General features: G+C 40.7%; 1 protein-coding gene across 1 annotated transcript in view; it reads right to left on the bottom strand.

The window, feature by feature from the left end:
* The window catches only part of slirp (SRA stem-loop interacting RNA binding protein), a 30595-nt gene that overhangs the window by 1474 nt on the left and 11494 nt on the right, over positions 1–17627 (bottom strand). The gene's annotated exons all lie outside the window — the stretch shown is intronic.

Genomic DNA, 17627 nt, shown 5'->3' with positions numbered 1-17627 from the left:
TTTAAAAAACGGATGGATAGAAGCGTTGATAAGAGCACGGTTGTTTGCAAATTATGCAAAAAGGAATTTGCATATCACCGCAGCACATCAAGCCTCAAGTATCACCTCAATGCAAAACATATAGCAGTTAGCGTGGAAGCTAGCGTGGACGTTAGCCCGACTCGGAGGACCCACACCCAATTCGCGTTGATCAAACAGTGGCCTATGCAACAGAGAGATTTTATTTTTCATCAGGATATTGGAAGAATAGGAGGGATTGAGGTCAATCACTGGCACTTTTTTATTTTATTTTAAATCGTACACTTTATGTTGAACTATTTATTATGTTGTTGGTGCAACTGGTACTTTATGTTGAACTGTTTATTGTTTTGGCCAAGGTTATTGAGAGAGTTGGACTGAAATTGATTAGATTTTTTAAATCAACTGTTGGTAAATCAATAAAGTCTGTTATGGCCTCTGAAGCAACAGAGAGATGTTTTCTAATAGTCAGGGTTTCCAATGTTCTGAATGTACTTGAAAGTATTGTGTTATACTTAAAAAACAAAGTGTTATAGTTTACAGAAGGTCTACCTACCTATAGGCTACCTGAATCTCTGAAATGTACTATATTCCTAAATATGCTATTGCTACACTTTATGGCAAAAATTGCACTTTTCTGTTGGTCTTGGTTAAGTACATCCTTGAAAAAAATAAACAATGTTTTGTTGCTTAAGCTTATGTATTCAGTCATTATTCAATGGTATACTAAAATCCATGTGAAAAAAATTGCTTCTCACTGTTCTCAGGTCAAATATTTATATGTGATAAAAAATGCGATTAATTGCGATTAATTAATTACAAAGCCTGTAATTAATTAGATTAATTTTTTTAATCGAGTCCCGGCCCTAAATATAACACATTAACCATGCTTTACGTGAACCTCATCATGACACAAGAGACGACGGCAGGAATGTAATTTTTTATAGGCCTGCTTACCCATTCCAACAGTATATAACAAATTACAGCCAAATAATGACAGCGTAACCTTCTCTATATCGCCTCGTTCACACATTAATTAATTAAATCAACAATACAAATACAACTACAGATTGTATAAGCTTTTAGTTCAAATGCAATTTAAAATCCTCTCACGTTTTACACCTCTTATTATGAAATGTAGACTACATTTATTATGTAGTATTATTTTAAACACGAGTTTATGTCCGAGCCAACAGACTCACAGATTGTTGGTTACTGAGAGATATGCAAAATACACCGCATGTAGTACGACACAAACCTCCGCTGTGGATTTTCAAAACAAAAAATACAATAAAACTATGGTCGCAGGCCCAAGTTTAACTCTCTGAGGCCTGCATGGTCTGTCTACAAAATAAAAATAAAAAAACGTTTATGCAGCCCCAACAACAGCCTCTGATCATCAACAGACTTCATGCAATGCTTCATCAGATGCATATATTAGATAATAATCTCTATCTCACTCCTAACACATCTAAATCTACTTTCAGCATGGATAAATGTTCATAAAATACATCCATTGTTTGTTCTATATGCTTCTTGAAATCCTAAAAAACACATCTTTCTAGAACAGATTACAAATCGCCTGAAAATGGTACAAACAAGTGGCAACATGCTTGATGGTGGTGTTGCGCTGGGCTATATCATGCAATCGAAAGTGAAACTTAAGCTCGCTCCATTGCGGAGATATTCCCGCGAGAGTGCGGAAAACTGAAATTAATTCACTAGCCCCCGACCCCCCCCCGCCCCGTCTGTTATTTTGGGGGTTGCGGGCTGAAAGGTTTGGGAACCCCTGAGCTAAAGGACTCTTGAGTGTTTAGAACAGTTTTGTCACAAATTATTCAAAAGATTATTTCCGCGGCACACCTTCATATGATCATTATAGTTATACAAACAATAACTGAATAAATGAAAAACAGGTATGAAATAGCCTACTATATGGCAGTAAAACAAGAATACAGTTTAATGTGATTTGTAAAATATCCATAAAGAAAAAGAAAATATGTTTACAGTTCTGTTTGATATGGGTGCTGAGAGAGGTATCCATAGATCTCTTCATGTTGCTCTCAAAGTGCACCAGATTGATGCTTTCAACTTCAATATTTTAAAAAAATCTTCCCGGGGGAGCATCCCCCCAGACCCCCCTTGAGGAGGTGAGGTCCGACCCCCAATAGCACTTTACCCCTGCCTATATGCCGTGAGCTGATTATGGAGCCTTCATTGTAACAGTAATTCAGATGCAATTAGCCTATATAAAAGGCCTCAAATTGGAAGCATTGTCTGGGCCGTCTTTTCCACTCAATTCTGCAATAGGTAGATCTCGCTTTTCACCTAGGCCGAGGTCGGTGATCTTGGGCTTAAAAAGGTTGGTGACCGCTGCCATAGAGGATGCTATTGCAGTACTCGAGTCGTAAAGTGATAAATGCGTGAATCAAGGTTTCAGCAGCAGAGGATCTTCCCGGAGGAAGTGATGGGCGGAGACGGGCAATGTTTTTGAGGTGGAAAAAGGCGGTCCCGGTGATGTGATTTATTTGGTGGTTGAATTTGAGCTGACTGTCGAAAATGACTCAGAGGTTGCGGATGTGAGGGGGGGAGATAGAGTGTGGCAGTCAATGGTGAAGTTGAAATTCTGGATGTCTGTGATACGGAATGGGGGGCCGATGATGATGATGTCTGATTTGGCACTGTTCAGTTGGAGATAGTTTGTTTGCATCCATGCTTTTATTTCTGAGAGACAGTTGGTGTGAGTGGAGTGTGTTGTGGGGGTGATGGTTTTTGTTGAGATATAAAGTTGGATGTCATTGGCGTAGCAGTGAAATTGAAGGCTGTGGCGACTAATTATTTTTGCCAAGGGGGAGCATGTAAAGGATTGAAGAGGAGGGGGCCAAGCACCGAACCCTGGGGGACGCCTTGGGACAGAGGAGCAGTGGAGGAGGTGCAGTTGTTGATGTTGATAAACTGATGTCTGTCGGTGAGGTAGGATTTCAGCCAGGAGAGTGCAGTGTCAGTGATGTTGAGTGATGATTCGAGGAGGGACAGCAGGATGGTGTGGTTGATGGTGTCGAATGCTGCGGTGAGGTCGAGGAGGATGAGGATGTTCAGGTTGCCGGAGTCAGAGGAGAGGAGGAGGTCGTTTGTGATTTTCAGAAGAGCTGTTTCTGTGCTGTGTTTTGATCGGAAACCGGATTGAAATGGCTCAAAGAGGTCATTGGAGCTGAGGTGGGATTTTAGTTGTGAGGCAATGACACGTTCAAGTATTTTTGACAGAAAGGGGAAATTTGAAATGGGCCGGAAGTTGGACATGATGTCAGGTGTGAATCCAGGTCTTTTGATAATGGGTGTGACAGCAGCCAGTTTGAGAGAGTGGGGAACTGATCCAGATCTGAGGGAGGAGTTAATGATGGTGGCGATGAACTGGGAGATGGCAGGGAGGCTCTCTTTAACAAATTTGGAGGGCATTGGGTCAAGTGTGCAGGTGGAGTTAATTCCAGTCATGAAGTGCGACAGTTGCATGGGGGTCACAGGGGAGAAGTGGGACAGGGGCTGTGAGGTGAAGGGGGGGAGCCAGGAGAGGAGGTGGGGGGTGCTGATGAGGGTGTCAGATTGCTGTAAATGTTGCTGATTTTGGTTTGGAAAAACGAGAGGAAGGAGTTGCACTGTTCAGTGGTGAAGGACGAGGTGGCGTTGTCACAGGGTTTGAGAAGTTTTCTGATGGTGGAAAACAGACGCTTGGGGTTGCTGGAGCTAGACTGAATGAGAGTAGTAATTAGACCGGGCTGCTTTGAGAGCATTACTGTACTGCTGGAGATAGTCTTTGTAGATTTGAAGATGGACTGTTAGTGTGGTTTTCTTGTGTTGGCGTTCAAGTTGACGTTTCCTTGATTTCATTTGGCGGAGTTCGGGGGTATACCAGGGGGCGGCGTGTATGAAAGAGACATTTTTAGTTTTTGTGGGGGCCAGTTCATTGAGACAGAAGGAGAGGGTGCTGTTATAATAGTCCACAAGTTCAGATGGGTTTTCAGAAAGTGGGGGGGGGAGACAGACATCTTGCAGGTAATGGAGGCAGTGATTGCTGAAGGTGAGATGGATTTGAGGTTTCTGTAGGTTATTGTGCGTTTTTGCTTTTGGGCGGGGATGGGGATGTTGATGTCCATGATGATGGCCAGGTGATCAGAGACGTGGAGATTGAGGCTGGACAGATGATGGATGGTGAGACCAGTGGAGCAGAACAAGTCCAGGATGTGACCACGGCTGTGTGTTGGGAAGTTGATGTGTTGAGAGAAGTTGCAGCAGTGAAGGGTTTCCTTAAATTCAGAGGCATATTTGCAGGTCGGGTCGTCAACATGAATGTTAAAATCACCTAAGAGGAGAACAGATGGGGATATGGCAGAAAGCTGACTGTCAGGATGTCAGAGAGTTTGGAGAGAAAGGAGGGGTTTGGCTTCGGGGGACGGTAGAGGATGGCTGTGACCAGGGGAGTGGGACCAGAAAGTTTAAAGATCTGGGGCCGTATTCACAAAGGATCTTAGGGCTAAAAGTAGCTCCTAACTGGCGAATTTAGGAGAAACTCCTAAACATAATGGGCGTGTCAGTCTTAAATTTAGGACTCCTAATTTTATTCACAAAGAGCAATTCACAAAGTGTTTTAGGCCTAAAAGTAGCACCTAAGTCTGGGAGAGCTTAAAAGTCCTCGAGAGGACTCCTAACTCAGTAAGACCTATTCACAAAGAATCTGAAAATGGCTGCGAGACGAAATGTTTTGGAGACAATGGAAGACTGTGAATTGATCAAGAGATATAGGCTAAATCGTGAGGGTATCACACTTGTTGTGGAATTAGTGCGGGATGCAATAACATCCCTGACTAACAGGAATAACCCGATTAGTCCGGAAATAAAATGTTTGGCAACACTACGATATTTAGCAACAGGGAAAATGCAACTGTGCAATGCCGACGATTTAGGAATATCGCAACCATCAGTCAGCCGTGCCATAAACCAAACCATCAGCGCGCTCTCTAGACCACATATCATCCAACAGTTTATCCGGTTTCCTTTGGACAATCAACAACTACACAGGATCAAAGCCAACTTCATGGCAATTGCAGGTATGCCCGGTGTGGTCGGTGCTATTGACGGGACGCACATAAAAATAATTGCGCCATCAAAAGATGAGGACGTGTTCGTCAATAGAAAGAAAGTACATTCCATCAACACGCAGATTGTTTTCATTCATCACGATAGGGGGACTTGAACGGCGGTATGGGCTGTTATTGAAAGTCTTTAAGTGCTGGAAATATGCTCATTGGATAATAGTTTGCAGGGTGCTTTTAATTGCCTCCTTGATTTAATGCAATTTACGTATTTGTATTGTTTGCTCTCTCTCTTTAACGTGCATATACAACGTCATTATCGTGGTCTGCACAAACTTGTCATCATGCGTGTATTCTGCTAACTGCACTGTCCATAACTATTTGATAGGAATACATTTCTAGCCTAGGCTATTTCCTTGTTTTTCGGTGATTTAGTGGGCTCGTTTGTGGGATGTTGCGGATGAGTTTCACCGAGACCGCCTGCTCTGAACAACCAATAACCATACTGACCGCTTCTAAACTCATGCACGAGAATCGGCGTAATCCATAGCAACGGCGCGTCACTCTTAGTTCACTCTTAGTGATTTATCCTTAGTATGAGTAGGTCTCAGCGGCTTTGTGAATAACTTTTAAGAAAAAACTCCTACGTAAAATGTTTTAGCGCGAGTTAGGAGCACTCCTAGCGGAAAGATAAAATGCTTTGTGAATACGGCCCCAGGTGTTCAAATGAAGTAGCATCAGGGATGGGGATTATTGTAGCTTTTATTTCCTTTCTGATAATAGCAGCTATACCACCACCCCGCCCTTGTGGGCGAGGTTTGTCAATGTATGTGAATCCTGCTGGGGTGATTTGATTTAAAGAAAAATAGTCCAGGGTTTTTTGCCATGTTTTGGTCAGATACAGAAAGTCCAGGTTATTGTCTTTAATGAATTCATTCAGAATGTGGCTTTTATTGTGGATGGAGCGTGTGTTGAGCAGGGCTGCTCTGAGGTGGCGTTGCCTTGGGGGGGGGTTGTGTGGACCGGGGGAGTGGAAGGAGATTGGTCAGATTCACGTGTTTTTTGTTGTGATGGCGTAGTGTGGGCGTGTGACAGGACCGAATGGACGGGACGGAGTGTGGAGACCTCGTGGAATTAAATAAAAACTTACGGCCAGAGCCTCTGTGTGGAGGACGGCGTTTGTGGAGTATTTCATTATCTGCGAGGATGTCCATGCAGTCCGGAGGCAGGCGGTTATTAAAGGAGTGGAGATCTGACAGGGAGTAGAGCGGCGGCAAGATCCCGTGAAGTGGCGCTAGCACGGAACTAGCTAATGCTGGGGACCCGGGCAGCAGAGACCAGGAGCCGGATGACCGTGGAAGAAGGAGCGGTGTGAGTCCAGATAAAATGAGAGTGATAATCCACAGCATATCAGGAGAATGATTCCAGTGGTTTCCGGAGGAGAATCGTCGGACAGCCTGGTGCAGAGTGGGAGCCGGGTGACCAGCCTACTAGCTTGTTAGCTAGCTTAATAGCCACCGGCTGTAGGCGGCAGGGAGAGACGATGTCAGTGGGGAAGCCGGCTGATCGCAGCGGGCTGGGAAGACCCACACGAGCCGCGGAGTTAGGGTGGAGTTGGGGTGAGACAGAATTGTTAGCTCAGCAGACTTCAGGGAGCCGAGGAGCATCTAGGTAGCAGCCTGCTAGGTCCGATAATGCTAGCTAGCTAGCGGGCTAGGGACCGGTGAGCAGGAAAGAGCCAGCCGGTAGGAGATGACAACACAAAGATCTGTGTTGATTCGATATAGAGATGCTGCTATTTTTGCTGATGACTGACGTTTCAAAAGTAGAGAGCCAGACAGGAGAGGTTCTGATCTGGACTAAAGAATAATATTTGGGGCGGAGGAGCGGCGAACAAACAATGCCAGCACCCTCGGCGACCCGGGAAAACATATATATACAGGACTGTCTCAGAAAATTAGAATATTGTGATAAAGTTCTTTATTTTCTGTAACGCCATTAAAAAAAACAAAAATGTCATACATTCTGGATTCATTACAAATCAACTGAAATATTGCAAGCCTTTTATTATTTTAATATTGCTGATTATGGCATACAGCTTAAGAAAACTCAAATATCCTATCTCTAAATATTAGAATATCATGAAAAAGTATACTAGTAGGGTGTTCAACGAATCACTTGAATCGTCTAATTAACTCGAAACACCTGCAAGGGTTTCCTGAGCCTTGAAAAACACTCAGCTTGGTTCAGTAAACTAAATCACAAGTATGGGGAAGACTGCTGATCTGACTGCTGTCCAGAGGACCGTCATTGACACCCTCCATCAGGAGGGTAAGACACAAAAAGAAATTTCTCAAATAGCAAGCTGTTCACAGAGTGCAGTTTCAAAGCACATCCACAAAAAGTCTGTTGGAAGGGGGAAATGTGGCAGGAAACGCTGCACAACCAAGAGAGATGACCGCAGCCTTAACAGCATTGTGAAGAAGAGTCGCTTCCAGAATTTGGGGGAGCTTCAAAGACAGTGGACTGAAGCTGGAGTCCAGGTATCAAAAGTCACTGTTCACAGACGTGTCCGGGAAATGGGCTACAATAGCCGTATTCCCATGGTCAAGCCACTTCTGAACTCAAGACAACGGAAGAGGCGTCTGACTTGGGCTAAGGAAAAGAAGCACTGGACAGTTGCACAGTGGTCCAAAGTCCTCTTTTCAGACGAAAGCAAGTTTTGTATTTCATTTGGAAGTCAAGGCGCCAGAGTCTGGAGAAAGGCTGGAGAGGAGCAAAATCCAAGTTGCTTGAAATCCAGTGTGAAGTTCCCACAGTCAGCGATGGTTTGGGGAGCCATGTCAGCTGCTGGTGTTGGTCCACTGTGTTTCATCAAGCCCAGAGTAAATGCAGCTGTGTACCAAGAGATTTTAGAGCACTACATGCTTCCGTCTGCTGAAAAGCTCTATGGAGATGAGGAATTCATTTTCCAGCATGATCTGGCACCTGCCCACAGTGCCAAAACCACCAGTAACTGGTGTACTGACCATGGCATTACTGTCCTCGATTGGCCTGCAAATTCCCCTGACCTGAACCCCATAGAGAATATGTGGGGTATTGTGAAGAAGAAGCTGAAAGACACCAGACCCAACAATGCTAATGAGCTAAAGGCCGCTATTGAAGCATCCTGGGCATCCATAACACCTCAGCAATGCCACAGGCTGATTGCCTCCATGCCACGCCGCATTGATGCAGTAATCCTTGCAAAAGGATTCCCAACCAAGTACTGAGTGCATTAATGGACATTTTCAAATGTTTGATTGTGTTTTGCTGTTATAAATCTTTTTTTTTTACTTGGTCTGAGGAACTATTCTAATTTTTTGAGATAGAATTTTTGAGTTTTCTTAAGCTGTATGCCATAATCAGCAATATTAAAATAATAAAAGGCTTGCAATATTTCAGTTGATTTGTAATGAATCCAGAATGTATGACATTTTTGTTTTTTTAATTGCATTACAGAAAATAAAGAACTTTATCACAATATTCTAATTTTCTGAGACAGTCCTGTATATATATATATATATATATATATATATATATATATATATATATATATATACATATACACACGTTCAAGAAATGTAACGTGGGAGAAAATAAGTTTCTAGCTAAACGTAATGGAGAATGCAGTTTAGTTCTGTGGGAACGTAATTTTTAGGAGACAGGGTTGGTGTGTGTGTGTGTGTGTGTGTGTGTGTGTGTGTGTGTGTGTGTGTGTGTGTGTGTAACCGTCTCCTAAAAATTACATTCCCAAAGAACTAAACTGCATTCTCAATTACGTTTAGCTAGAAGAGTATTTTCTCCCACGTTACGTTTCTTATGAGCGTATCTCAAATACGTTTATTTTCTACATATCTTTGCCATTTATTCTCTATTTTATGATAATGATAACAGTCATTTATAAATATTACTTTAGAGCACACATTTAAAATCAGTAGGCGAGGCTGTAATTTCGACAGCTGTTACTCTCATGAGCGAGGCAGAAAATAATAGTTTTATCATGCCAAAAAAGCTGCTGTCGTTTATTGCACCTCAAACATTAAAACAAATCCAGAGTTACGTGTTTCTGTACTTCCTCTAAGAGGAAAGGACAGTAACAGAAGATCTCTGTGGCTTCAGGCTTGATTCACATGACAGCGTTGGTTTCCACAAAAGTGGGCGGGGCTGTAAAGTGACGTAGATTTTACTCATCTATTATTCAAAACCATTCTATCTATTCTAACGTAAATTACATGCCAGTGTTTTATCTTTTTATTTATTTGTTTTTGTTTTAAATCGTATAATGTCGGACTTTGTCTGTGAGGAAAAGAAATGGGGCTCAGAGCCTCAAAATACTGAAATCTGTATTTTTTTAAATCTTTTTTTCCTTCTAATTTGTTATTCTTTTCTAAATAACACACTGTTATTTACTCAACAATAACACACAATTATCCTTGTTTTTATTTATTCGTTTAATTCTATAATCTTGAGCTTTTTAGCCATAAATAAAGTCACCGGAAACAGACGGGACATTTCGAGCGATACACATCACAAACCCACTGAACAGATTGCCCAAGATCCTCAGCTTGAAGCTCGTTGATTGGATGTTTTAGCCGCAATGCATGTTGGGATATGATGTTAATGCGATATGATATCCGAAAACATTTAAAAAATAAATAATACTTTATTGCGAGTGTTCTTGCTTTTCTCTTTGGAAGTCATCACATAACGGCATTGTAATACACGGTCCGGCTGCATTAAATATTACACATCTGCCGTAGTTCTTTATTTATAGAGCACTGATGAGAAGACTTCTGGACAAAAGGAGAACTGCCACCAAAACTGAATATGTGACGTGGATCATAAATATATCAACAATTAAACATCATCTTACATTTCTTTTCACACAATACGTCTCCTTGCAGTATCAACACTAATTCGGCTAACTTTTATATTTGATCCAATTGGTAGATAGGTTATATTTACACCATGACGGTGCACAGCTGATAGAAAAGGACTTGTAGTTGTTAAAGATATTACTGATTTTCTTTGAATATAAGAATGTAAATACTGAGTTGAGGGAATAGTCAGGGGATTTGGGTGATGGGAGACACATCTATGGAATCACAATTTCAATAGGTTACCATTAAATGACGGATATTCCTTTCTGTCTGTGATGTTTTACAAATCAGATATTAATGTGTAGAAATAAAACATGAGAAATAGTATAGCAATATCCTGTAAAATTATATAAAAACATGAATAAAACTAGTAAACTACACATCTTCAGATGTTATACATACATAAGTGTCCTACACTAATAATTAGGGCTGTCAAGTTAACGCGTTAATAACGCCACTAAATATTTTAACGCGATTAACGCATGTGCATTTTTTTTCCTCGGCCGCCCCGTAGTTTCCGAGTGCATCGAGTTTAAAATACCATCTAATTCAAGCACACTGCTGATGCCGACAGTCCTGCTCCTGCCGCCCGCTTGCAACAGACACAATGAAAGTGTGCGGGGGAGACGCCTGTACACGTCTACGAGCAGCAAACTTTCAACAAAGATCGCTAAAGCTACAGCTTGCAGGCCATTGTGGAGGACGAGGGGCTGCGTGATATAATTCTGGTCGCATCCAAAGGCTGCACTTATGAATTGCCTTCCAGAGCCACCACTGTGTTGAAAATACACAACTTGTATGAAGTCCAAAAAGCGAAAGTAGAGGAGGATTTAAGAAAGACTTCCACAGTTGCGCTCACCGGAGACTATTGGACTTCACTCAGTAATGACAGTTACCTCGAGGTCACAGCCATAGACTGTATATATAAAAAAAATGATTTGAAATTATGTGTAATTAGATGAAATGTAATATATGTAATTGTGTGTGCGTGCGTGCGTGCGTGTGTGTGTGTGTGTAAAAAAAAGCCGGTCCTCTGTTTTCATAACTGTCAAAGCATGAGACTGAAGTTCCCACTGTGGGTCAAAATAATGCGCAGTGACCAATCAATTTGATCTTTCACTGAGTTGAGCTCTTAGCCTGCAACCTAACCTGCTCCGGGGCAGGTTAGCCGCACAGCATAAGTTACCATGGAGATCTAGCCTGCTAAAAAGAGAACCAGCTTCGTAGGACCGGAAAGCCCAAGTTTTCCCTGAAGTTAGCCGGCTAAGCGAAAATCCAGCTTCGTAGTACATGCCTCAGGTATGAAAAAGGTAACAAGGATCCGAGCCCCCCCAATGAGGAATAACAGATTTAGCAGTCAGAACAACTAAAGAAGCAGTGTTAATAATAACAGAAATGCCAAAGAGTCACATCTAATACAAATATATGAAAGCATTTATTTTAATTGTGTAGCAGTCAGTTTATAATTTTGGCAGGACTGTTGAGCATTTTGAAAATGTTTTTTCATGCCTCTGTGCAAGGGTCTTCAGTACAGGTGGCAATATTGTCACCTGTCTGCGCTCATCTCTGAAACCAGACCATGTAAACAGGTTGGTGTTTCTTGCAAAAAAATCTTTAAGAGAAGACATGAGCAGAATATGCTGTCCACCAATGTCCTTAACAACACAATAAGTATGGGGGTATATTTTGGGATGTTGCGGATCACCCTTCTTGCAGACTTGAAGAATATATGGCAAGGAGCTCTTGTGATGAGTTAAAATGTGTTAACTCAAGCCAGAAATGCGCTTGACACTTTCTTGTGTGAGCCAATCAGCGTTGAGATTCTTCTCATGTTGTCACTCATGTGCCGACGTTGTTGTCAGCAATAACAAAACATCAGCTGTTGGACCCAGAGCCTTATAGTACCTCATATTTGTACAGAAACTGGACAAAGTTGGTTGTTGTCCGATGTATGTGTACAAATCATAAAGGCTCTATGGCATGACAAATAAAGATGCTGCTTTATTTATGTATAATAATATGAAACTATTTTGAAAGATAACAGTCCAGCTACAATGGCTTTGCCTGCCTTCTTGAAGACACACTTATCAAAGCATTTATACAGGGTGTTCATCATTGTTGATGCGTATATTGCAATTAAATCATACCACATTAGTAAACAAGACCGGTTCAGCCGACTTGTGAATTGATAGACAATGAATACAGCTCTCACTGAGCTGTGTGAGACTGTGAGGATGATGTTCAAAAAATAAAACTGTGTTTGGATTCTCAATGTATCTCTAACTTCCACACTATGTACAAAGTAACAAAAGAGGTGATTTTGGACAAGGCTAATGAAAGCGCTGCGTACAAAGTAACAAAAGAGGTGATTTTGGACAAGGCTAATGAAAGCGCTGCGCCCTGCCAACGGAGCCCCGCGCCCTGCCTGAAATTCAAGGTGTTTTTTTGCTTCTTTTTTTTTTATTTACTTTTTTGTTTTTATTATTTAAAAAAAAAAATATATATATATATAGCACCAAATTGCAACTGAAGTAATCTATCTACGGTCACTTTTCACATTGAACATGTGCTCTTTTATTAAATAAACTAAACGCCTATGTTATTTATCCGATGTGCATGTTTCAGTGTCCACAGCCTTGCGTATTCACATTCTCCCTCTGCTCTGTTTCTGAAGGGCGGGGCTCCGCTCCCCCCCCCACACACACGCACGAATGCACACACTCACAATCAGAGACAAGAGCGGAGGAAAGGAGGAGAACAACAGCTCTGCTGTCTGCCCGTTTGTGTGTCCCCCCAGTTTCAAATTCGTTTATTATTATTTTTTAACCGCAAGCCGTTATCGTCACGGGAGAAGGACACACACAGCCTTACCAGGTGGACGCGCGTGAACGCGACAACGAACATAGCGTGCGCATTCTAAAAATAGCTCACAGATGGTGAGCAGGTACCACGGTTTTGAACTACAGTATTGAATTTGACAGAAAACAACAATGAAACGCCAGCAGAAGAATAGTCTAATGAGTTGGGTGAAAAAAAAGACAGGATATGTGAGTTGGTTTATTCAGTAAATTAGCTCAGGATAATTGGATGTTCTGTCTACACCTGTTGATGTGAGGCTAATGCAGGATTTGCTAGCTTGATGCTACCGGCATTTAGCGGCAGTGACTCAACAAATTGCCTCTTAAAATGTATCATCAGCAATGTATGACAAGCAGACTGCTTGTTTAATGTTAGAATCACACCAATAGCTCAATATGATCATAACACGATTGCTTTCATATCAGAGATCAGATGAGGTGGAGCTGCCTTCAGCAATAGAGGATGAGGCAGAGAGAAGCAGCAGCAGCACAGGGTTGCAGCAGGTATGTTATATGCTGTAGTCAGGTGATTTAAATGTATCAATGAAAGGAAGAAGTGTAGGCTACATGATAAGAAGGGAATACAGTTTGAATTAAAATAATAAAGTACAGTGTAACACTGTACGTTATTACTTTTTAATGTACAAATACTTTGTTACTGTACGATATCCAGTGTTGGGTGTAACGCGTTACAAAAGTAACGAAGTTACAGTAATATATTACTTTTTGCTGTAACGAAGTAATGTAACGCATTACTAATGAAATGTGGGTAATATATTACCCGTTACAATGCTCAGTAACGCAGTTACAACACATTTTAACCCGAAATTAAATGGTGTTTTGTTTTTTAAGAATGTACTAACATAGCGAGACATTGCGACACCGGACAAATTGTGCGGGTAGATTAGTAAACCTGGTGTTTACCCTTCAGGCTTCGCGTTGAGATCTTCGGGGAAGTTGAACGTTATGCAACCATTCAAAAAAGAGAACGTAGCGAAAAATACTAACAACAAATTGCGTCAGGTGCGCGTGACCTGCTCCGCTGCGCGTGCATCATTTCCAAAGTGCTTCCACAGCAGTGATACACATCTGATCTGTGGATAATCATTTATACGAAAATGGTTAAAGCAACCATCACTAAACGCCAGCAACACTGCATCTACTGCAGACAGTAGCAACAGGTCAGATGCGGACATCACGTTACCCTCCGTTGTGGACACTAGCTTACTCCCGCCTGACTCGCCGGGCCAGGAGCAGCAGTCTTCGTCGCCCGAAACTACGCCGCCCCTCTGCGGCCCGCAGGTGCCAGGTATATCGAAACAATTACCCGCCTGTACAGTGGGGTAAGGCAGTCATTTTGCAGCTTGTGGTATACAAATAGACAATGGCTAGAATATTCATGTGAAAATAGTACCATATTCTGACATGCCTGTACAAATGTTGGGTAAAAAATAATGCATACAATAGCACAGATGCCTTCACCACGAATGGCTACAAAAATATCTCATATCCCAAGCTTATTATCAACGAGCTGATGTTGCAGCTGAAATGTTCTCCAGGTCACAAAGTCAACCTCACATGATGATGTGATACCAGGTTTCAAGAGCAGTAAATATTCTCTTCCCAGCGTATATGATGGGAGCAAGGTGATGATGTAGTAGGCTACATGGTTTTAATAATACTTTTGCCTTTCAATGTTTGCCATTTCAAACCATTAGCATGGTTTAAATCATATTTGCCCTGATTTACAATATGTTAACCTTCATTATAGTCCTTGACAGCGGTCTGTAGGCTACTGCTGTATTAACAACGTGTCACATGTTAAGAATTTACAATCAGAATCGAGTATTCAACTAAGCTGTGTAATACAAGTTGTTAGTAGCCTTAAGGGCCTACACAGTTGTTATGCTATACCACATTGCCCTTCACTGGATGCATAATGAGCTGCACTAAACTACATTTTAGCATTTAAAATACCTAGCTATTCTTTTGCGGTTATTTTGGTGAAAGTAACTAAAAAGTAACTAAAGTAGTGTAACTCATTACATTTCAGAGACAGTAATATTGTAATGTAACTTATTACTTTCAAAAGAGAGTAATAAGTAATATGTAATATATTACATTTTGGAAGTAACTTGCCCAACACTGACGATATCAATAACAATAGTCCACAGCTCCTCTCTCTGCTCCAGAGGATAAAAAAAATCTGGGTGCCCCGAACAAATTATATTTGACGCAACTTTAGTTACATTTCCATGACTTTTCCAAAACTTTGGAAAAAATATTGTTTTCCATAACTTTTCCAGGGCCTGAAATTTGCATTTTGAATTGCCATTACTTTTCCAGGTTTTCAATGACCGTACGAACCCTGCATAAAGCATATTTGTCCACTCATGTGTTGATAAGAGTATTAAAAACTTGAAAAATATCCCTCTAAGGAACATTTAGAACAGATAAAAAATGTGCGATTAATTTGCTATGGACAATCATGTGATTAAATATTTTAATCGACTGACAGCCATACTAATAATACAAAGTTATTATTAGTATGATGTGTGTACCTTGTGGTTAAAGCATGTTATTGAATTATTTTTGTTGAATAATGTTATTTTTGTTGAATAATGTTATTTGATGAAAAAAATATTAAGAGTACATAGGGGGAAAGTAGAAGGTCAATGATGGAAATATAGAATATAAAAAATCAAGAAGATACTGTAAGTGATCTCTACAATAAAACAGTTTCGTGCCGGATGTACAAAGATATTAATAGGAGGATGTGCAAAACAGACAAACTAATAAACCTTTATTAACACATTAAATAATACTTTAGGTTAAGGTCTTCTTTCAAATAAGAAAAAAGCTTTGGGGGTATCTATCGACAGATAAATATTAAGCCTGACAAAGTACTTAACGTCTAATATATTGCTTTCCTGCAATGTTAACTATGTCGAAGCACTTATTTTAACTGACATTATACACATGAATTATACTCTTATGTAGATAGTATAAGAAATGTGCAGAATTTGACAGTTTAAGGATGGAGGTATAGACACATATTGATATATGTCTTGTAATGCACTGTTGAGGAACCTGTGACCCAAGTTTTTCATTCATTGCATAACTGCACCGTAGTTGTGTATATGATGTCAATAAAATCTTGAAATCTTGAAAGGGATGTGCAAAATAGCCATTATACAGTCTTTAATTAACTATTAGTAGAGAATAACGAGTAATGAATATACTTTATAGAGATCTGCAGATAAATGTGTAGTCTTCTCAAGCACCAACTATCAAATATCTCTCCTGATAGTTGACACTTGACAATCACCTTCCCTGAATTTTACTCAGGTGTAACTAAAGTCTGCTTTAAGGGTTGTTTATATTTCACATCATTAATCAGAAACTGCAAATTAACTAAAATAAATGTAGTGGAGTAAAAATAATAGGTTAACCTCTGAATTGTAGTGGAGTAGAATTACAAAGTAACAATGAGCTGTCATGTGGGTATATATTAATGCTGCCCATTATGGATACAAGCCATATTCACCCATTTAGTAATTACATGTTTTAAATTTGTACACACCAATTTGTTTCCTATCGCCTAAACCTCCAGGGCTGTACACAGTTTAATACTGTCAACTTCTAATTTTGGGAAAAACTAAAAAACGTCTTTTAAAAATACAATTCCCAGTAGAGACGTGCCATAGAGAACATGTTGCGAAACACAATAGCCAGCTTGTGTAGTTCTGGGGGGGCGTTCGAGTCCATTTTTGAATAGTCTGCCGTGGTTTCGTTCCATTTCACAGAGCTTGACGCTTGGCGTAACCTTGGCGCACTGCCACTCCAACATCCAATCCCAGAGCTTGAAGATTAATCACGGGGTTTGTCAACGGGACTGTAGTCCCAAACGATAGCTGGGGACTATGGGTAGTGTAGTGTCTTCGGCCATCCTAAACTGAATTTTTTTTTCGGATATCATATCGCATTAACAACACCACATCTGGCGTCACAGAGATCTTCTGTTACTGTCCTTTCTTCTTATAGGAAGTACAGAAACACGTAACTCTGGATTTGTTTTAATGTTTGAGGTGCAATAAACGAAACAGCAGCTTTTTGGCATGTTAAAACTATTATTTTCTGCCTCGCTCATGAGAGTAACAACTGGCGAAATTACAGCCTCGTCTACTGATTTCAAATGTGTGCTCTAAAATGATATTTATAAATGACTATTATCATTATCATAAGCAAGACAATAAATGGCAAAGATATGTAGAAAATAAACGTATTTGAGATACGCTCATAAGAAACGTAACGTGGGAGAAAATACTCTTCTAGCTAAACGTAATTGAGAATGCAGTTTAGTTCTGTGGGAATGTAATTTTTAGAAGACGGTTCTGTGTGTGTGTGTGTGTGTGTGTGTGTGTGTGTGTGTGTGTGTGTGTGTGTGTGTGTGTGTGTGTGTGTGTGTGTGTGTGTGTGTGTACGAGAGTCTCTTTAATAAAAAATGTCAACTCAAGCATCAAATTTGCGTGACGGGTATCAGCCACTGACGTTGAATCAGAAAACCAAAACATCAGCCGTTAGCTGTTAGCACACAGAGCTCACAGCTCCTGATATCTGTTCAGAAACTGGACAAAAGTTAAACATGTATAACCCACAGACTGTCTATGTCATGGTGAATACAGTCGCTGCTTTATTTCTGTCTTTAGGACGTTTTTGTGAGTTTGGACGGAGCAGCTACA

This window comes from Notothenia rossii (genome assembly GCF_949606895.1).
Source record: "Notothenia rossii genome assembly, chromosome: 7".
Taxonomy (NCBI): Eukaryota; Metazoa; Chordata; class Actinopteri; order Perciformes; family Nototheniidae; genus Notothenia; species Notothenia rossii.
The sequence above is the reverse complement of the archived record's forward strand: the minus strand, read 5'-3'. Positions and strand labels throughout refer to the sequence as shown.